Source organism: Microcaecilia unicolor, chromosome 12 (assembly GCF_901765095.1).
Source record: "Microcaecilia unicolor chromosome 12, aMicUni1.1, whole genome shotgun sequence".
In the NCBI taxonomy this organism is placed as follows: domain Eukaryota; kingdom Metazoa; phylum Chordata; class Amphibia; order Gymnophiona; family Siphonopidae; genus Microcaecilia; species Microcaecilia unicolor.
The window spans coordinates 25,856,060-25,872,226 of NC_044042.1; positions in this window are offsets into that span (position 1 = coordinate 25,856,060).

A 16,167-nucleotide genomic window follows, 5' to 3' on the forward strand; every position below is an offset into this window, starting at 1 on the left:
GTTGTTCCATCTTTCCTCTCCTCCATCTTTATATGCTCTTCAGCTGAGGTCCTGTGTTGCTTTTCTCAGGGGCTCTTTCACTAAGGCATGTAGGCGCCTACACGCGTCAATTTGGAACTACCACCACAGGCGGTAATTCCATTTTTTACGCACGTCCGATACGCGTGGCAGAAAATATTTTTTTTAACTTTCTACCGCATGGCGCTAACTGGGTGGTAATTGGCAGTTTACGCACGCTGACGATTACCACCTGGTTAATGCACGAGACCTTACCGCTAAGTCAATGGGTGGCGGTAAGGTCTCAGGCCCAAAATAGACGCGTGCCAGTTTTTATTTTGCCGCACATCCATTTTTGCCCCCCCCCCCAAAAAAAAAATAGGCCTGCGCGCGTCCAATACACGTGTCTACACCAGCGCAGGCCATTTTTCAGCGCACCTTAGTAAAAGGACCCCTCAGTGAGTTCTATAGCCTCTGCTTGCTCTCTCTCTCTCTCTCTCTCTCTCTCTCTCTCTCTCTCTGATTTTCCTCCACCTTGCCTTCAACTGGGGTCTTCTTGAGTCACTTAGCTCATAGGTAAGACCATTTGTGGCAACATTTTAAAATAATTTGGGGAGCCAAACGCAATACAAATTATCCTCCCTGGATATAGTGAAGGAGCTTGCTCAGTGTTGAGGGTTTTCAGCAGCCACTACTACTTCTACTTATCACTTCTACAGTGCTACAAGGCATACGCAGCGCTGTACATCATACCCATAAAGACAGTCCCTGCTCAAAGAGCTTACAATCTAAATAAGACAGGTAACAGACAGAACAATTAAGAGGCAAGGGGAATTAAAGAGGAGGGGATAAAGGTACAGACAAGTGAGCAGTGGTTAGGACTCAAAATCAGCGTCAAAGAGGTGGGCTTTTAGCTTGGACTTAAAAATGGCCAAAGACGGGGCTAGACGTACATGCTCTGGAAGTGCAGCGAGATAGAAGGAACGGAGTCTGGAATTAGCAGTAGAGGAGAAGGGGACAGACAAGAGAGATTGGTCAACACCCACCCACAGAGCTGGCTCCTATGGCTAAGGCTGTGATCTTTGAACTCTCAGCCCCACCTCCTTCTGGTCCTCAGCTAGGGTCCTAGTTCTCTTAGTGGTATCCTCATCTTTACCGCTAGGTCAATGGCTGACAGTAAGGTCTCAGACCCAAAAAGGACGCACGGCAATTTTCATTTTGCTGCATGTCCATTTTCGGCAAAAAAAATAAAAATAAAGGACTTTTTTACAGGCGCTAAAAATGGATCGGTGAGTGCCCGCAACCCGCGCCTACACTACCGCAAGCCATTTTTCAGCGTGCTTTTGTAAAAGGACCCCTTAGTTTTTATTTTATTTTTATCTTAAATTTTCAAAAATTACATCAAGTATCCACTTGTATCAGTAACACAGATACAAGTTCTTATTAGGAAATTTCAAACAATCCAGAATACGGCTGTCTGTTTAATCTTTGGATCATCCAAATTTAATAATATTTCCCCTTGTTATTTGAAATTACGCTGGTTGCCTATTGAAGCTACAATATATTTTAAGTTAGCTTGTTTTCTTTTTAAGATTCTATATGATTTAGCACCTCATTATTTATATTCTCTCTTTTTTTTTTTTTTTTTTTGCTATTCAGAGAACAAGACGTAATGGTACAGTGGGTTTTTCATTCTCTTCAGTGAAACGAAAAAAAAAGAGATACGTCTATTTGAATTAAGTTTGGCTTTTCAAGGAGTAGGTTCTGGAAAGAGATTGCAGCTAGTTTTTACTCCTCTGAAACATATTTTGTTTTCAGGAAAACGATGAAAACATTTCTGTTTCAAGAATATATATCGCATCCAAATCACTAAATTACACTGCTTTTTCCCAGTTAAATGACACTGCTTTTTTTTATAACTATACTAGTAAGAAATGCCCGTTTCTGGCAAAAATGAAACGGGAGCTAGCAGGGCAATCCCCCCCCCCCCCCCCCCCCCCCCCGTCCTTCCTCCCTCCTTCCCTCCCGAGTTGCAGACACCCCCTCCGTGCCGAGTTGCACACCTCTCCTCTTTGTCCCTTCGTCCCTCAGTGACGTGGTTGCGAGGGCCACCCCGCCCTCAACGTCATCGCGTTTTGACGCGAGGGCGGAGCTACAGTGACTGGAGCCTGCAGGCCAAACCGGATATCTCGGGCGCCTCAAGTTTCCGGCTTGAGGCTTCAAAGTGCCTTTTCTATATATAGATGTGACCCGCTTTGAACTGCAAGGTAATAGCGAGATAAAAGACCGATTTATCACTATCGTTATCAGAATAGACACAATATTAACGAAAATACTCCCTAAACAATATAAAACAATATAAAAAACAAACAGGAAGAAACTAATAAAGATAGGGAGTTAAAAAAAAGGAAAAACATTAATCCTGCTTAGACCACTAAAAGAAAACATTTAGGAGTATCCACTAGAAGAAAATCTTAAAGCAGCAAAACTTAACATGAGTCTAATTCACCCCGAATCTAATCATTGTCCAACTTGCACTTGAACCAATCCTGGAGAGGACCACAGTTGTTCTGGACTGAAAAAAAACCCCATATCTAGTTCCGACCACACATTCACATGGATAAGACAACAGAAAGGATACCCCAATATCTGGGGGTTTCTTGACGCACAGCAAGAAATGCTTTTCTCCTTTTCTGAGTAGATTTAATAACATCTGGATCAATCCAAACCTTCTGACCATGAAACAAAGTCTTAGCATTATGAAAACAGAGTTTCATGATATGATTGAGATCTTAGTCAAAAACGAAAGGAATCACCAAGGTGCCTCTTTCTATGTCATAAATAAGTGACTCCTCCAACATTGCTGATAAATTATTCAGATCCAAACCCTCTTCTTTAAACATTGCTCCCTCTGGATTATTACTGTCTGGAAATGTAGAATTAGAAACAAAGTGGCCCTTTTACAAAGGCATGCTGAAAAATGGCCTACGGTAGTGTAGGCGCATGTTTTGGGCATGTGCAGAATCATTTTTCAATGCATCTGTAAAAAAATGTCTTTTTTAAAATTTTTGCCAAAAATGGACGTGCGGCAAAATGAAAATTGCCACACGTCCATTTTAGGTCTGAGACCTTACCGCCAGCCATTAACCTAGCAGTAAGATCTCAAGCGGTAATCGGGTGGTAATGGTACCCACATGTAGGTGCCCCCCTTCACCCATAAGGGCTATGGTAATGGTGTAGAATTGTGGGGGATTTGGGGGGGGGCTCAGCACCCAAGGTAAGGGAGCTATGCTCCTGGGAGCTATTGTAATTTTTTTTTTAATTTTTAGAAGTGCCCCCTAGGGTGCCCGGTTGGTGTCCTGGCATGTGAGGGGGACCAGTGCACTACAAATGCTGGCTCCTCCAATGACCAAATGCCTTGGATTTGACCGGGTTTGAGATGGCCGGCCTTGGTTTCCATTATCGGCAAAAACCGAGGCCAACCATCTCAAACATTTGGCCAGCCCCAACCGTATTATCGAAACAAAAGATGGCCGGCCATCTCGTTCAAAAATACGGTTGGCCCCGCCACTTCACGGCGCTGTCCTCAGAGATGGACGCCCTTAGAGATGGCTGGCCCTGTTCGAAAATGCCCCTCTAAGCAGCTTAGTAAAGGGGCCCCAAAGTAAATCCAGTTCCAAGGCAGAATAGTTTCTAAGGGGAAATGCAAAACTTCAATTAAATATTTCTTAAATAACTCTCCAGGAGAAAAGATGGAGATTCAAAAGACAGAGATTCAATCTCCTATTCTTGTTTTCCAGTTGCTCTATCTTCCTATGGAAGAACAATTTATCTCTAGCCTATAGTAGATTTAAAGTCCTGAAGAACATTTACACCTTCATTAAGCTGCTGAATCCGAGAAGCACAATCCTCTTTCACACTGTCCAAAAAAAAAAAGAAAAATTAGAAAATTTTAAAGACAAAGTTTTTACCTCTGCTGTGGACTCTGCTACTGTGGTGTTCAAATGTCGCAGACCTCTCCAGATATGCTCCAGGGTAACTCCCACGGAGGCCTCCAAGAAAATCTCAGGCCCAACGCTGGATTCTTCAGCCGGATTTTGCATCAAACCTGCACCCTCACTAACGGGGCTTGAAGAAACGACTTCCGCCTCAACAGCTACCACTGGGCATGGGGCGGGTTGGCATCCGGTGGGGATCATGATACCTCCAACCCCAAAGTGGGAGGTGCTTCTCTGTCATGCGCAGCGGCAGGGCCATCGCCGGATGTTACTGCGGGGGTGCCGACAGCGTGTCAGTCTATCTTCTGCTGGACCAGTGAGGAGGTCTGGCTTTGTTAGGTAAATGCCCGGAACAAACCTTTCCTCTTATTATGCAGCATAGAAGGAAAAGAGTAGAAATCAATAGCATACAAACAGGAAAACCGTGTCAGAAACAAGAATCAGCCTCACATCACTGACCTCATGCCACTATTTGTTTTGTTTTGTTTTGTTTTATTAATTACAATCATTTATACCAGGGGCGTATCTGCATGGGGCCACAGGGGCCTGGGCCCCCACAGGTTTCGCCCTGGACCCCCCTACCGCCACCGTCAACCCTCCCCCGCTGTTAAAAGCTGCATCCCTTCCATTCCAGTATTGGACAGAGTCTGACGTCGCAGCACGTTGACGTCATGCACGTACAACGTGCTGCAATGTCAGACTCCGTCCGAAACTGGAAGGGAAGGGACGCAGCTTTTAACAACACAGCACGAGGAAGAAAACTTAAACAAGACCTCGGCTGGGCTGGCAGGGGTTGGGTCCCCTGCCAGCTAAAGTAAAAGGCACCGGCAGGCAGGAGGAAGCGGACCTCGGCGGGGGTAGGTGACGGCAACAGCGGGGGGGGGGGGGTCAGCGGCGGCAGCCGGGGGGCCTATAATGTGCCCCCTCACTCTGGCCCCTGCCCCCCCTACCGCTGAACCTCAGATACGCCCCTGATTTATACTATTTCATTTTTGGAAATTGTCCTCCCAATATTCAGCCAGTGAGCATTTTGCTGCCCTCCACTACTGTTATTCCCAAATATTCAATGCTGGGCCCTGTCTGGGCTTCGGCACTAAATATCCAGTTTATTTTAGCCGGCAATGTCAATATTCAGCCCTTGATCACATAATAAGCCAAACTGCTTAAAGATAGGATTTGTATTGATGTGGCCCGATTTAAGTGGTTTACTTATACAGTGAGGGGCTGAACATTGGTACTTATTTATTAGGATTTATTTACCGTCTTTTTGAAGGAATTCATTCAAGGCAGTGTACAGTAAGAATAGATCAAACATCAGCAGCAGACAATTACAGCAGTAAGAATATTCAAATAACAATGCAAAGTGTGACATAGAGGGGCATAATCGAACGGGAGCACCCATCTCTAAGGACTGCGCCACGAAGGGGTGGGGAAACCCATATTATCGAAACAAGATGGGCGTCCATCTTTCGTTTCGATAATACGGTCGGGGATGCCCAAATCTTGGCATTTAGGTCGACCTTTGAGATGGCCGACCTTGGTTTTCGCCGATAATGGAAACCAAAGACGTCCATCTCAAAAATGGCCAAATCCAAGCCATTTGGTCGTGGGAGGAGCCAGCATTTCTAGTGCACTGGTCCCCCTCACATGCCAGGACACCAACCAGGCACCCTAGGGGGCACTGCAGTGGACTTCACAAATTGCTCCCAGGTGCATAGCTCCCTTACCTTGGGTGCTGAGCCCCCCAACCCCCCCCAGGTCCGCCTGCCTGAAGTACACTGCACCCACTACGACTGCTCCAGGTATCTGTATACTGCTGCGATGGACCTGAGTATGGCATTTGAGGCTGGCAAAAAAGTATTTTTAACCTGTTTTTTTAATGGTGGGAGGGGGTTAGTGACCACTGGGGGAGTAAGGGGAGGTCATCCCCGATTCCCTCCGGTGGTCATCTGCTCAGTTCGGGCATCTTTTCATGGCTTGGTCATGAAAAAAATGGACCAAGTAAAGTCGGCCAAGTGCTCGTCAGGGATGCCCTTCTTTTTTCCATTATCGGCTGAGGACTCCCATCTCCTAATCACGCCCCAGTCCCGCCTTCACTACCCTGCCAACATGCCCACATTAACTTTGGTCATCCCCGCAACAGAAAGCCGTCGAGGTGGTCGTTCCCGCGACGGAAAGCAGTTGAGGACGCCCGATTTGTGTCGGAAGATGGGCACCCTACTCTTTCGAAAATAAGCTAGATAGTATATTACTTACAATATCAACACAATATCTAATAGACAGGGGCGTAGCCAGACCTCAAGGTGGGAGGGGGCCAGAGCCCAAGGTGGGGGCACACATTTTGGTGTGCCGCCCTCTCACTGGCCTCCCCTCCACCACCTCACCACTGCCACTGCTGTATATATCTTGGCTGCCGTAGGTCCTCAATCCCCGCCAGCTGAAGATTTTGTCCAGTGTTGGTCTCTGGCACTGCCGGAGACTAGCACTGGACAAAGGCTTCAGCAGGTGGGGGTTGCAGACCCCTGCCACCCAAACCAGGGGCCCAGAGCAAATTTGTGGGGCCCAGGCCCCCATGTAGCTATGCCACTGGTAATAGAACATTTTAATTGACAGTGTAGGGTGACCCGACTCCACCCCCTGGAATGTCCACGTTAGTCACTTTTGAGTTTGGCACTAACCGGTCATTTTCAGTGGCAATAACCGGATAAGGACCGCTAAAAATGACCAGATGGGCAAGAACAAGCAATTTAATCAGTGGGTGGCCATTTCTGGCTGGTTAAATCATTTTTAATATAGGACAGTATGGGTTTTGTTTGTTGTTTTTTTTTAATTAAAACATTTTTTTGTATTTTAGACTGGTGACAAATTAAAGGGTCATAACTGCTTTGGGAGGTGAGTTTCTTAAGCCTGCTCCCTTTCTAATGGCCTATTTCAGTATTATTTTGAAAGGTGGAATTGGAGAAGCATTTATTGATTTCTCCCTGATTCTGTAAAGGTCACCAAAAATAGCGCATGCAACTTTAGATGCATCCCTGATCTGCGTGCGCAATTTAATAGAATAACAAGCCAATTAGTGTCAATAATTTATTTATTGGTGCTTATATCCCACATAATTCGAATGTTCTATGTGGCTTACAATAATTAAGACTAGAAATACATACAATATATTGTTACAAGTATGAGGAAAACATTTTACAGTAAGATTTTTGTATTAAGCACACAAATAAGGTATCATAACATTTACTGTTTAGTTCATTGTCTAACAATAAAATTTATTGAAAAAGAGTGTCTTGAGAAATTTGTGAAATACGAGATAGTTAATACTTTTTCTCTCACTAGGGATGGTGTTCCACCATTTTGAACCTGTATGTGAGAAATCTTTGCTCAATACAGGTTTATATGTGATGTTTTTATAAGTAGGAAAATGTAGTTCAAGGTAATTTCTTGTTCAATTAGACGCATTGTAGGCCGGCAGATCTATCAACTCCATCAAGTAATCTGGGCTCATACCATAGATAATTTTGTAGATGAACGTACATGTTTTAAACATGATTCTAGCTTTGATATTTATTTATTTATTTGTTGCATTTGTACCCCACATTTTCCCACCTATTTGCAGGCTCAATGTGGCTTACATATTACCGTCAAAGGCATTTGCCTAGTCGGTGGATAACAAATACAAATTTGTCTAGTGATCGTATGAGGTATAAGTGGAGGGTCGGAATGGATGAAGATTGTGTAATGTCCTGTTCGATCGTAGTCATGCTGTGTTGGTAGGTGAAGAGGGTTACATGGGGTCATTGGGGTAGGTAGCCAATGTAATTTAGGGGCCCTTTTACTAAGCTGTGTAGGCACGTATGCGTGTCCTATGTGCATCAGTTTGGAGTTACTGTCTGGCTATCGCATGGCCCGAGTAGTAATTTTGTTTTTTATGTGCGTCCGCTACATGCGCCGGCAAATAATTTTTATTTTCCTGTGTGTGGTGGAAACCGGACGTAATTGTCATTCTTCGCTTGTAAATGATTACCGCACAGTTCCCATGCAAGGCCTTACCGGTAAGTCAATGGGTGGAGGCAAGGTCTCAGACCCAAAATGGATGTGCATTAATTTTTAAATTTTCGGCAAAACTTTTTTAAAAGGCCTTTTTTTTGCAGACGCATTGAAAAATGGATCTGCGTGTGCCCAAAACACGCGCCTACACTAGTGCAGCCCATTTATCAGTAAAAGGACCCCTTAGATAATAGTGGGGAGGCCCTATCGGATTTTGAAGCAGTATTTAGGGTAGTTTGATGAGGGATTACTTATTGCCTACAATGAGTTGCAGTAATCCAACTGTGATATAACTAACTAACGATTGTACAAGGGAGTGGAAGCTAGTAAATAGGAAGAAAGGTCTGATTCATTTTAGCTTCCATAAAGTCCTGAAGGTTTTGGTTACTACGGAATTAACTTGATCTTCGCATGATAGGAATTGGTTGATAATGGTCCAAAGTATTTTCAAATTATGGTCCAATGGATAGTTCGTCTGATTGATGGTAAAACTGGTCTGGATTGTGGTAGTTATTAGGACTAAAAATTCTGAGAAATTTTCTCCCTATTTAATTTTAGATGGAAGGATGTTGCCCAATTCTCCATGAGATCCAAGATTGACTGAATGAGGATATCCTGAATCTGATTGTCGAAGGGAAGATAAATGGTCATGTCGTCGGCCTATATAAAAGACTGCAGACCTTTGTCCTCTAGGAGGTGACCTAGAAGTTCCATCATGATGTTGAAGAGAATGGGATATTGCTGTGGTGCTCCACAATCTGGGGACCAGGCTGAGGAAGTGGATCCTCCCATTTCGACTTTGTATGTCACAGCTTTGAGGAACCCCATGAACCACTTGTGAACATTTCTGCAAATGGTTTCTAACAAGCAATTATTAGCACTAATTAGATTTAATTGGGACTTACCTATGTAAAATTAGGCGCAGGATCCACACCTAAAATTTACACATGGCCTGAAAAATGGAGCACAGAAATGGGAGAGTCATGGGTATTTCGGGGCAGATCATGGGCATGGTTTTTAGTTACGTGCGTAATTGTAGAATAACAGTGCTCAGTGTGTAACTGTAGGTGCAGGCATTTGCACGTTTTCGTTGATGCAAATGGCAACACCTAAATTTACACTCAACCTCTCTGCTTAAGAGTTAATTCTATAACTGGGCCTAACTTTAGGTGCAGTTTATAGAATACCGCTTAAGCAGGGGGGTTTTCAGCGCCAATTTTTTTAGGGTCAGATTCTATATATGGTACCTAAAAAAAACTGCGCAGTTCCACTTAGATTTAGGCTCGGTATATAGAATACACTTAGTTGATATCCTAGTGCATAAAACCACGTGCCTCCATTTACACCAGTGAAAACATGGTGTAAATCCCAGCGAGTAGGTTTAGGCACAGAGGGCCATATTCTGTAATAGTGCATATAAATTTTGGAACGCCCACAAAACGCCCCTTTTTTGCCTGCACACATTAGAATTTAGGCACAGTGCTTTACAGAATACACTTAGTGAGTCGTGTGCCTAAATTCTAATTATTGCCAATTAGTGCTCATTATTGCTTGTTAAGTACTATTAACAATGCTGATTGACTTGTTAAACCAATTAAGTTACACACGATGTTATAGAATACATTTGGATTTCAGCACGGAATGCTAGGCGTTCTATATAGAATTTAGCCCCTTGTGTTTTGGCCTTTAGAGAATAGGGACAACATATGCACCTATGTACCCTTGGCACCCCAGGCCCCTTATAAAATGACTCTCAACTGCTTTTAAGGAAGGCGATTTTCAGACAACTAATTTACTTGGGTAAATAGCTATTGAACTTTACAAATGACTTTAGTAGAGGAGTGTGGTAGCCGTGTTAGTCCACTCTTAAGGTTATCAATAGAAATCAAATAAAATAAAACATGGAAAAGAAAATAAGATGATACCTTTTTTATTGGACATAACTTAATACATTTCTTGATTAGCTTTCGAAGGTTGCCCGTCTTCCTCAGATCGGAAATAAGCAAATGTGCTAGCTGACAGTATATATAAGTGAAAACATTCAAGCATTGCTATGACAGTCTGACAGGGTGGGAGGATGGGGGTGGGTCGGAGGTATGCATGGGGACATCAAAGCATATCATTGATATTCTAACAGGCTGGGTGTGGATAGGTGAGGGGTGGGGTGATCAACAGAGACATACAGTTTTATGGTTTATTAAGTTATGTCCAATAAAAAAGGTATCATCTTATTTTCTTTTCCATGTTTTATTTTGTTTGATTTCTATAGATTCTACATGGAATGTTGCTATTCCACTAGCAACATTCCATGTAGAAGTCGGCCCTTGCGGATCACCAATGTGGCCGCGCAGGCTTCTGCTTCTGTGAGTCTGACGTCCTGCACGTACGTGCAGGACGTCAGACTCACAGAAACAGAAGCCTGCGCAGCCTTCTACATGGAATGTTGCTAGTGGAATAGCAACATTCCATGTAGAATCTCCAATAGTAGCAACATTCCATGTAGAATGTCCAATGGTATCTATTTTACTGTCATAGTAATGCTTGAATGTTTTCACTTATATACACTGTCAGCTAGCACATTTGCTTATTTCCGATCTGAGGAAGAAGGGCAACCTTCGAAAGCTAATCAAGAAATGTATTAAGTTATGTCCAATAAAAAAGGTATCATCTTATTTTCTTTTCCATGTTTGATTTTGTTTGATTTCTATTGATAACCAAATGACTTTAAAAACTGCCTTATTAAAGTGTCCAGAAACAAAGCCTCTGGTTTTCTCCAGGGCCAACATAGCTAATAGAACTCTGTATTACTGAAAAGGTCCATCTAAGCATGTTTTTATTTTCCAAAGCATGTTTTATGATAGCACTAGTACATTTCAAGAGTCTTGTGCATTGTAGGTCATCATTGCTGGGGAGCATACAGAGCATAGGAGCCAACTTTTCAAAATTATTGGGGGTGCTAAGCCCAATGGAAATAACCCCTCCCTGGACACATACAAGGAATTTTCTCAATATTGGGGGTGCTCAAGCACCCACAGCACCCACAGAGTCGGCTCCAATGATACAGAGTATGACACATCCAAGGCACGCAGACAGACTCCTGGGATACAGAATGTCTGCTTCGTTTATTATTACTTAATTATATGGCATGGCAGGGAGAAAATCTGAAATACAGGTCACTGGATAAAACCAACCCCACAGCAGCCTGTCCAGCAAAACTGGAGCCAGCTGGTAACCTTAATTGTCAAGAGATTGTCAGCCTCTCCTCTAAGGAGACAAAAAAAAAGCCAGCACAGTATATTCCCTTGTTACATTATTAAATCATTCTAGCTGTGTTTAGGCACATCAGATGTGGGAACAGATGGTTCTGTATCACTCAGCATTTCCGCTGGATGCATCACATTAAAAATTATGCCGCTCCAACCTGGCTTTTGAAGGCCTTGAGATGCTGAATTTGGAAACATCTCTTGTCTGTTACATTTGCATAGACAGACAATTGATGGTTTCCAGTGGCTTTAGTACCATGCGATGTCTTATTTGATTACATTTTATTCTCTGAAACATCTTCACGTCTCCAATAAATATGAGGATTCTTAAGATATATGACTCAGCCATGTGGCCTGAGTCTTAACCAGTAAGCACAGTTGCTTTAATGACACTCTGACTTTTGAATTTTGTTATCATAACCAGTAGGGGTGTAAAACTATATATATTTTATTTTTCTATTGTCTTTTTTTCTATTTTATTTTTGCATTTTTTGCACATGATAAAATAGAGAAACAAAAATATGTTTTTCATGTCATTTTAGACTGGAAATAGAAAGGCCTATGGATCCTTGTAGTAAGCAAAAACAACAACAACAAAAAAAAAATCAGAAAAACAAACCCCTACGTATTGTCCAACAAACAAAACAAAATACAAAGTTGTAGGGGTGGACTAAGCAAACCTCCAGCAGCCAGTAAATGGATTTAAAATCTTTGGGGCCCTTTTACTAAGCCGCGTAAGGCTCTACGCGCGTCCAATGTGCGCCAAAATGGAGTTACCACCTGGCTCTTGCGTGGCCGAAAAATAACTTATTTTCAGAAGTGCGTATTGGACGCGCGCCAAGTGCATTTGGTGCGCATAGGTCATTACCGCCCGGTTACCATGCAAGACCTTACCACTAGGTCAATGCCTGGCGGTAAGGCCACAGACCCAAAATGGACACGCGGCCATTTTGATTTTGCCGCACATCCATTTTCGGCAAAAATTTTAAAAAGGGCTTTTTTTTTTTACAGGGGCATTGAAAAAAGGATCGGCACGCGCCCAAAACCCATGCCTACACTACCGCAAGCCATTAGTAAAGCATCTCACTTGAAAGGGACCCGACATGGGATCATGTTTTGACGGGAAGTCGCCTGCCTCGGGGCTGACATGCACTGTGCTGGCATGATTGTAACACAGAGGACTTTTATGTCTGCATGTTGACAGTAGTTCCCTGGTGAAGACCAGTTTCAGCACAAGACTTTACCACTAGGTCAATGGCTGGCGGTAAGGTCTCAGACACAAAATGGACGCACGGCTATTTTGATTTTGCCGCACGTCCATTTTCAGCAGGAAAAAAAAAAGGCCTTTTTTACAGGCGCGCTAAAAAATGGATCGGCGCGCGCCCAAAACCCGCGCCTACACTACCACAAGCCATTTTTCAACGCATCTTTGTAAAAGGACCCCTATATGTCAAGTGTGAAAAGCTATTAAGAAGTCTATAGAAAAGCTTACCATCTAAACTATTCACTTACATTTGCAAAGTCTGTTAATAATACTCAAATGCCCTTTTCATTCATGGTAAATACACGAATACTGAGTTTCTGGCCCAGAAAGCTAACCCAGAAGAGATCAACGATCTGTCTAAGCTGTGTAAAGTCCTCCATCCTCATTCTTGCTAGTGGGAGGTTCAGGCAGGTCCCCTGAAAGTCCTGCAGAACCTGTCTGTCCCTTGTGATTGAAATATTATTTGAACCAATCAGCAGGAATGAAGGCAGAGGATTCCTCTGCTGGAAAGGACTGTTTTATCAAACTGTGTACCTTCAGCAGCACTATAATAAAGATAAGTAGGCAGCAGTATTTATTTAATACATTTATATCCAGTGGTGTGCTGGAGCAGGCTCTCACAGGCTCGCAAGAGCCGGTTGTTAAGTTTTTAAGAATTTTGGGAGCCGGTTGTTAAAGTAGGGCTCTCCATGTCTACTTTAACAGCTGGCTCTCAAAATGTGGGCTTGGGCCCCCTGCTGAAGTATCTTTTACTTTGCTGGTGGGGATGCTGAGCCCTGCCAGCCAAGTAAATAGACTACTGCTGCTCCCTGCTCCTTTTGTTTCCAGCTCTGGGCAGCAGGCTGGGACTTCTTGAGCATGTGAGAGAAGTTCCAGCATGCTGCTCAGAGCAAGACCTTGGGAGTGGTGGCAGTCCCATTTATTGGCTGCCAGCAAAGGTATGCCTAGCGTGCCCGCACGAAGGGAGGGAGGAGAGAGAGGCAAGTGTTGCTCCCCCACCCCACCCCCACGGCCACGCCTGGCCCTTCCGACTGCAGAGCTGGCTACGTCCGGAGAAAGAGCCTGTTGTTAAAAATTTACCAGCACACCCCTATATCCCACCTTTTCCTACTAATTGCAGGCTCAATGTGGCTTACACTAATCTGTAGGCAGGCTACGGTGCATGAAGTACAATTATACAGTTGATAGTAAGATAGTAAATATCATTTAAAACAACAATATGTAAAAGATAAAAAAAGATAATTAATGTCATTGAACCTTTTTAAGACTAAACGTTGAACAGAGTCATGTTGAACCTGGAGAATAAGCTTTTTTAACTTCAGTAATTTTCTGAAATTTAGGTAAATCTGGGTAGATTTTACCGATTTGGGTAAAGCATTCCACAATTGTGTGCCTATAAAAGTAAAGTTGAGGCATACATAGATTTGTACTTAAGACCATTACGATCTGGGTAGCGTAAATTCAAGTAGGATCGTGAGAGACTGGATCTATTTCTAGGTGGCAAATCAATCAGTTCGAGCATATATTCTGGAACGTCTCCGTAGATTATCCTGCGAATTAAGGTGCAAACTTTTGAAGGCAACTCGTTCCTTAATGGGAAGCCAGTGCAGTATTTCACGAAGAGGCTTGTCGGGTTCGAATTTAGATTTTTTCCAAAGATCAGTCTTGCCGCAGTGTTCTGGGCAGTCTGTAACTTCTTGAGTAGATGTGATGTGAAATCTAAGTTATCCACAGCATTGCAAACAGGAGAATGTTAAGGATGGAACATGAGCAAGTTTTGATAGTTTGACCAAATCCTGCTTTGGGAACTTCCATCCCAGTGTACTACAGTCGAGCAAGGAGGAGCAGGAAGGGGATGCTAAAACAAAAAAAACAGGAGTGGCCTAATCTTTCATCAAGAATTGAGCCACAACATATCCCATTTAAGGGAAGAAAACATTTAGGGGTCGTTATTCAAAGTGATTTAACCAGCCAGAAATGTCTCCTGGCTGGATAAATCACGTGTTTGGGGCTTAACCGGTCATATTCAGTGGCAGTTAACTGGAAAGTTCCCAAAGAAACAAAATACACCAAGAGACCATCAAGCAAAAGGTGGTATCTTATCACAAATAAACAACAAAAATAAAAAAAACAAAAACGAGCTTTATCAATCTTTTATATTTCCCCAACAATTCAAAATGTCTGGGATATTTAAAACAAAGGAGACATAGAGGCATATTTTCAAAGCACTTAGCCTTCCAAACTTCTTCCAAAGTTCCATAGAAACCTATGGAACTTTGGAAGGCTAAGTGCTTTGAAAATATGCCTCATAATAGTCCATTCCAACCATCAAACATGTTATTACAAAGACTCACAAAACCATTGAAAACTGTTTATACAATCAATTATAGCTGCTGCTTCTCCAACCAGTTTCACCCTTCGCAAACTTCGTTAGGGAGCTATTAACTAAAATAAGACAACAACAATATGAACCAATCACCACAACCCACAAGAAATTAAAACAAAACACATATAGTTAAAAAAAAAAAAAAGAAGAAATTAAAACTTGGTGTCACAAGGCAGCGCCACTCAGACCAAAGGGAACGCTATGGCAGAACAGCGAGAGAGAGCAAAAAATGCCTACACGTGCATGCTCAATTTATACCCCAAAAAGCACACCAAACTTAAGCAGATGGGGCAACTGAAAATGTCTGGTTGGTGCCCAACATGAAAACAGTTATTTTGGGGGTGTTCCACGGGCAGAGTCAGCACTTGTCAGGGATAACACCAGCAGCAGGGCCGCCGAGAGACTGGGCCGGGCCCCCCCACGAGGTCTCCGCCGCCGCCCCCCCCCCCCCCCCACACCGGGCTGGGCACGGCACTCTGCATTGAACTCACAGCACCTCACCTCCGAAGGCGCAGCAAGCAGCGGCAGATCGCCTGCCTTCGGCCCTCCTTCCCTCCCTGTGTCCCGCCCTCGCGGAAGTTACGTCAGATGAGGGCGGGACACAGGGAGGGAAGGAGGGCCGAAGGCAGGCGATCTGCCGCTGCTTGCTGCGCCTTCGGAGATGAGGTGCTGTGAGTTCAATGCAGGGGGCCCAGTGGCAGATGGTCAGACGATGGAGCCGCCGGCGGGCAGGTGGGACTGCGGTGCCAGGCCCCCCCTGGAGGTCCGGACCCGGGGAATTTTGTCCCCCCCTCTCGGCGGCCCTGACCAGCAGTGATCAACACAACGCTGATTGTTGCCGGCTGAATATCGAGACATTAATTCCTTTCAATAAGAAGCCTTATCTAGGCTGCTCCAGTAGCAGTTCTGTGGAGAGACCTGGGTTTGAATTCTAGGATAGGTCTTCCGCTCCCCGGCTTGGCCAACGCTGAGGATTCTGCCACAGCAGCATTCACAGCTTTGGGGGGGGGGGGGGGGAAGGGGGGGGGAGAATCCCAGTCATCACTTAACAATGTGGGTGGGCCTACCGCATGCTAAAATAGAACTACCACCGGCCCAACGCGGCTGCCGCTGGTAGTTCTGGCTGAAGCATGCCCCATTTCCGGCGCTCTGGGAAATGTTTTTTCCCCATAGCGCTAACCCAGCAGTAATCAGGCAGGTTGCCGCTGG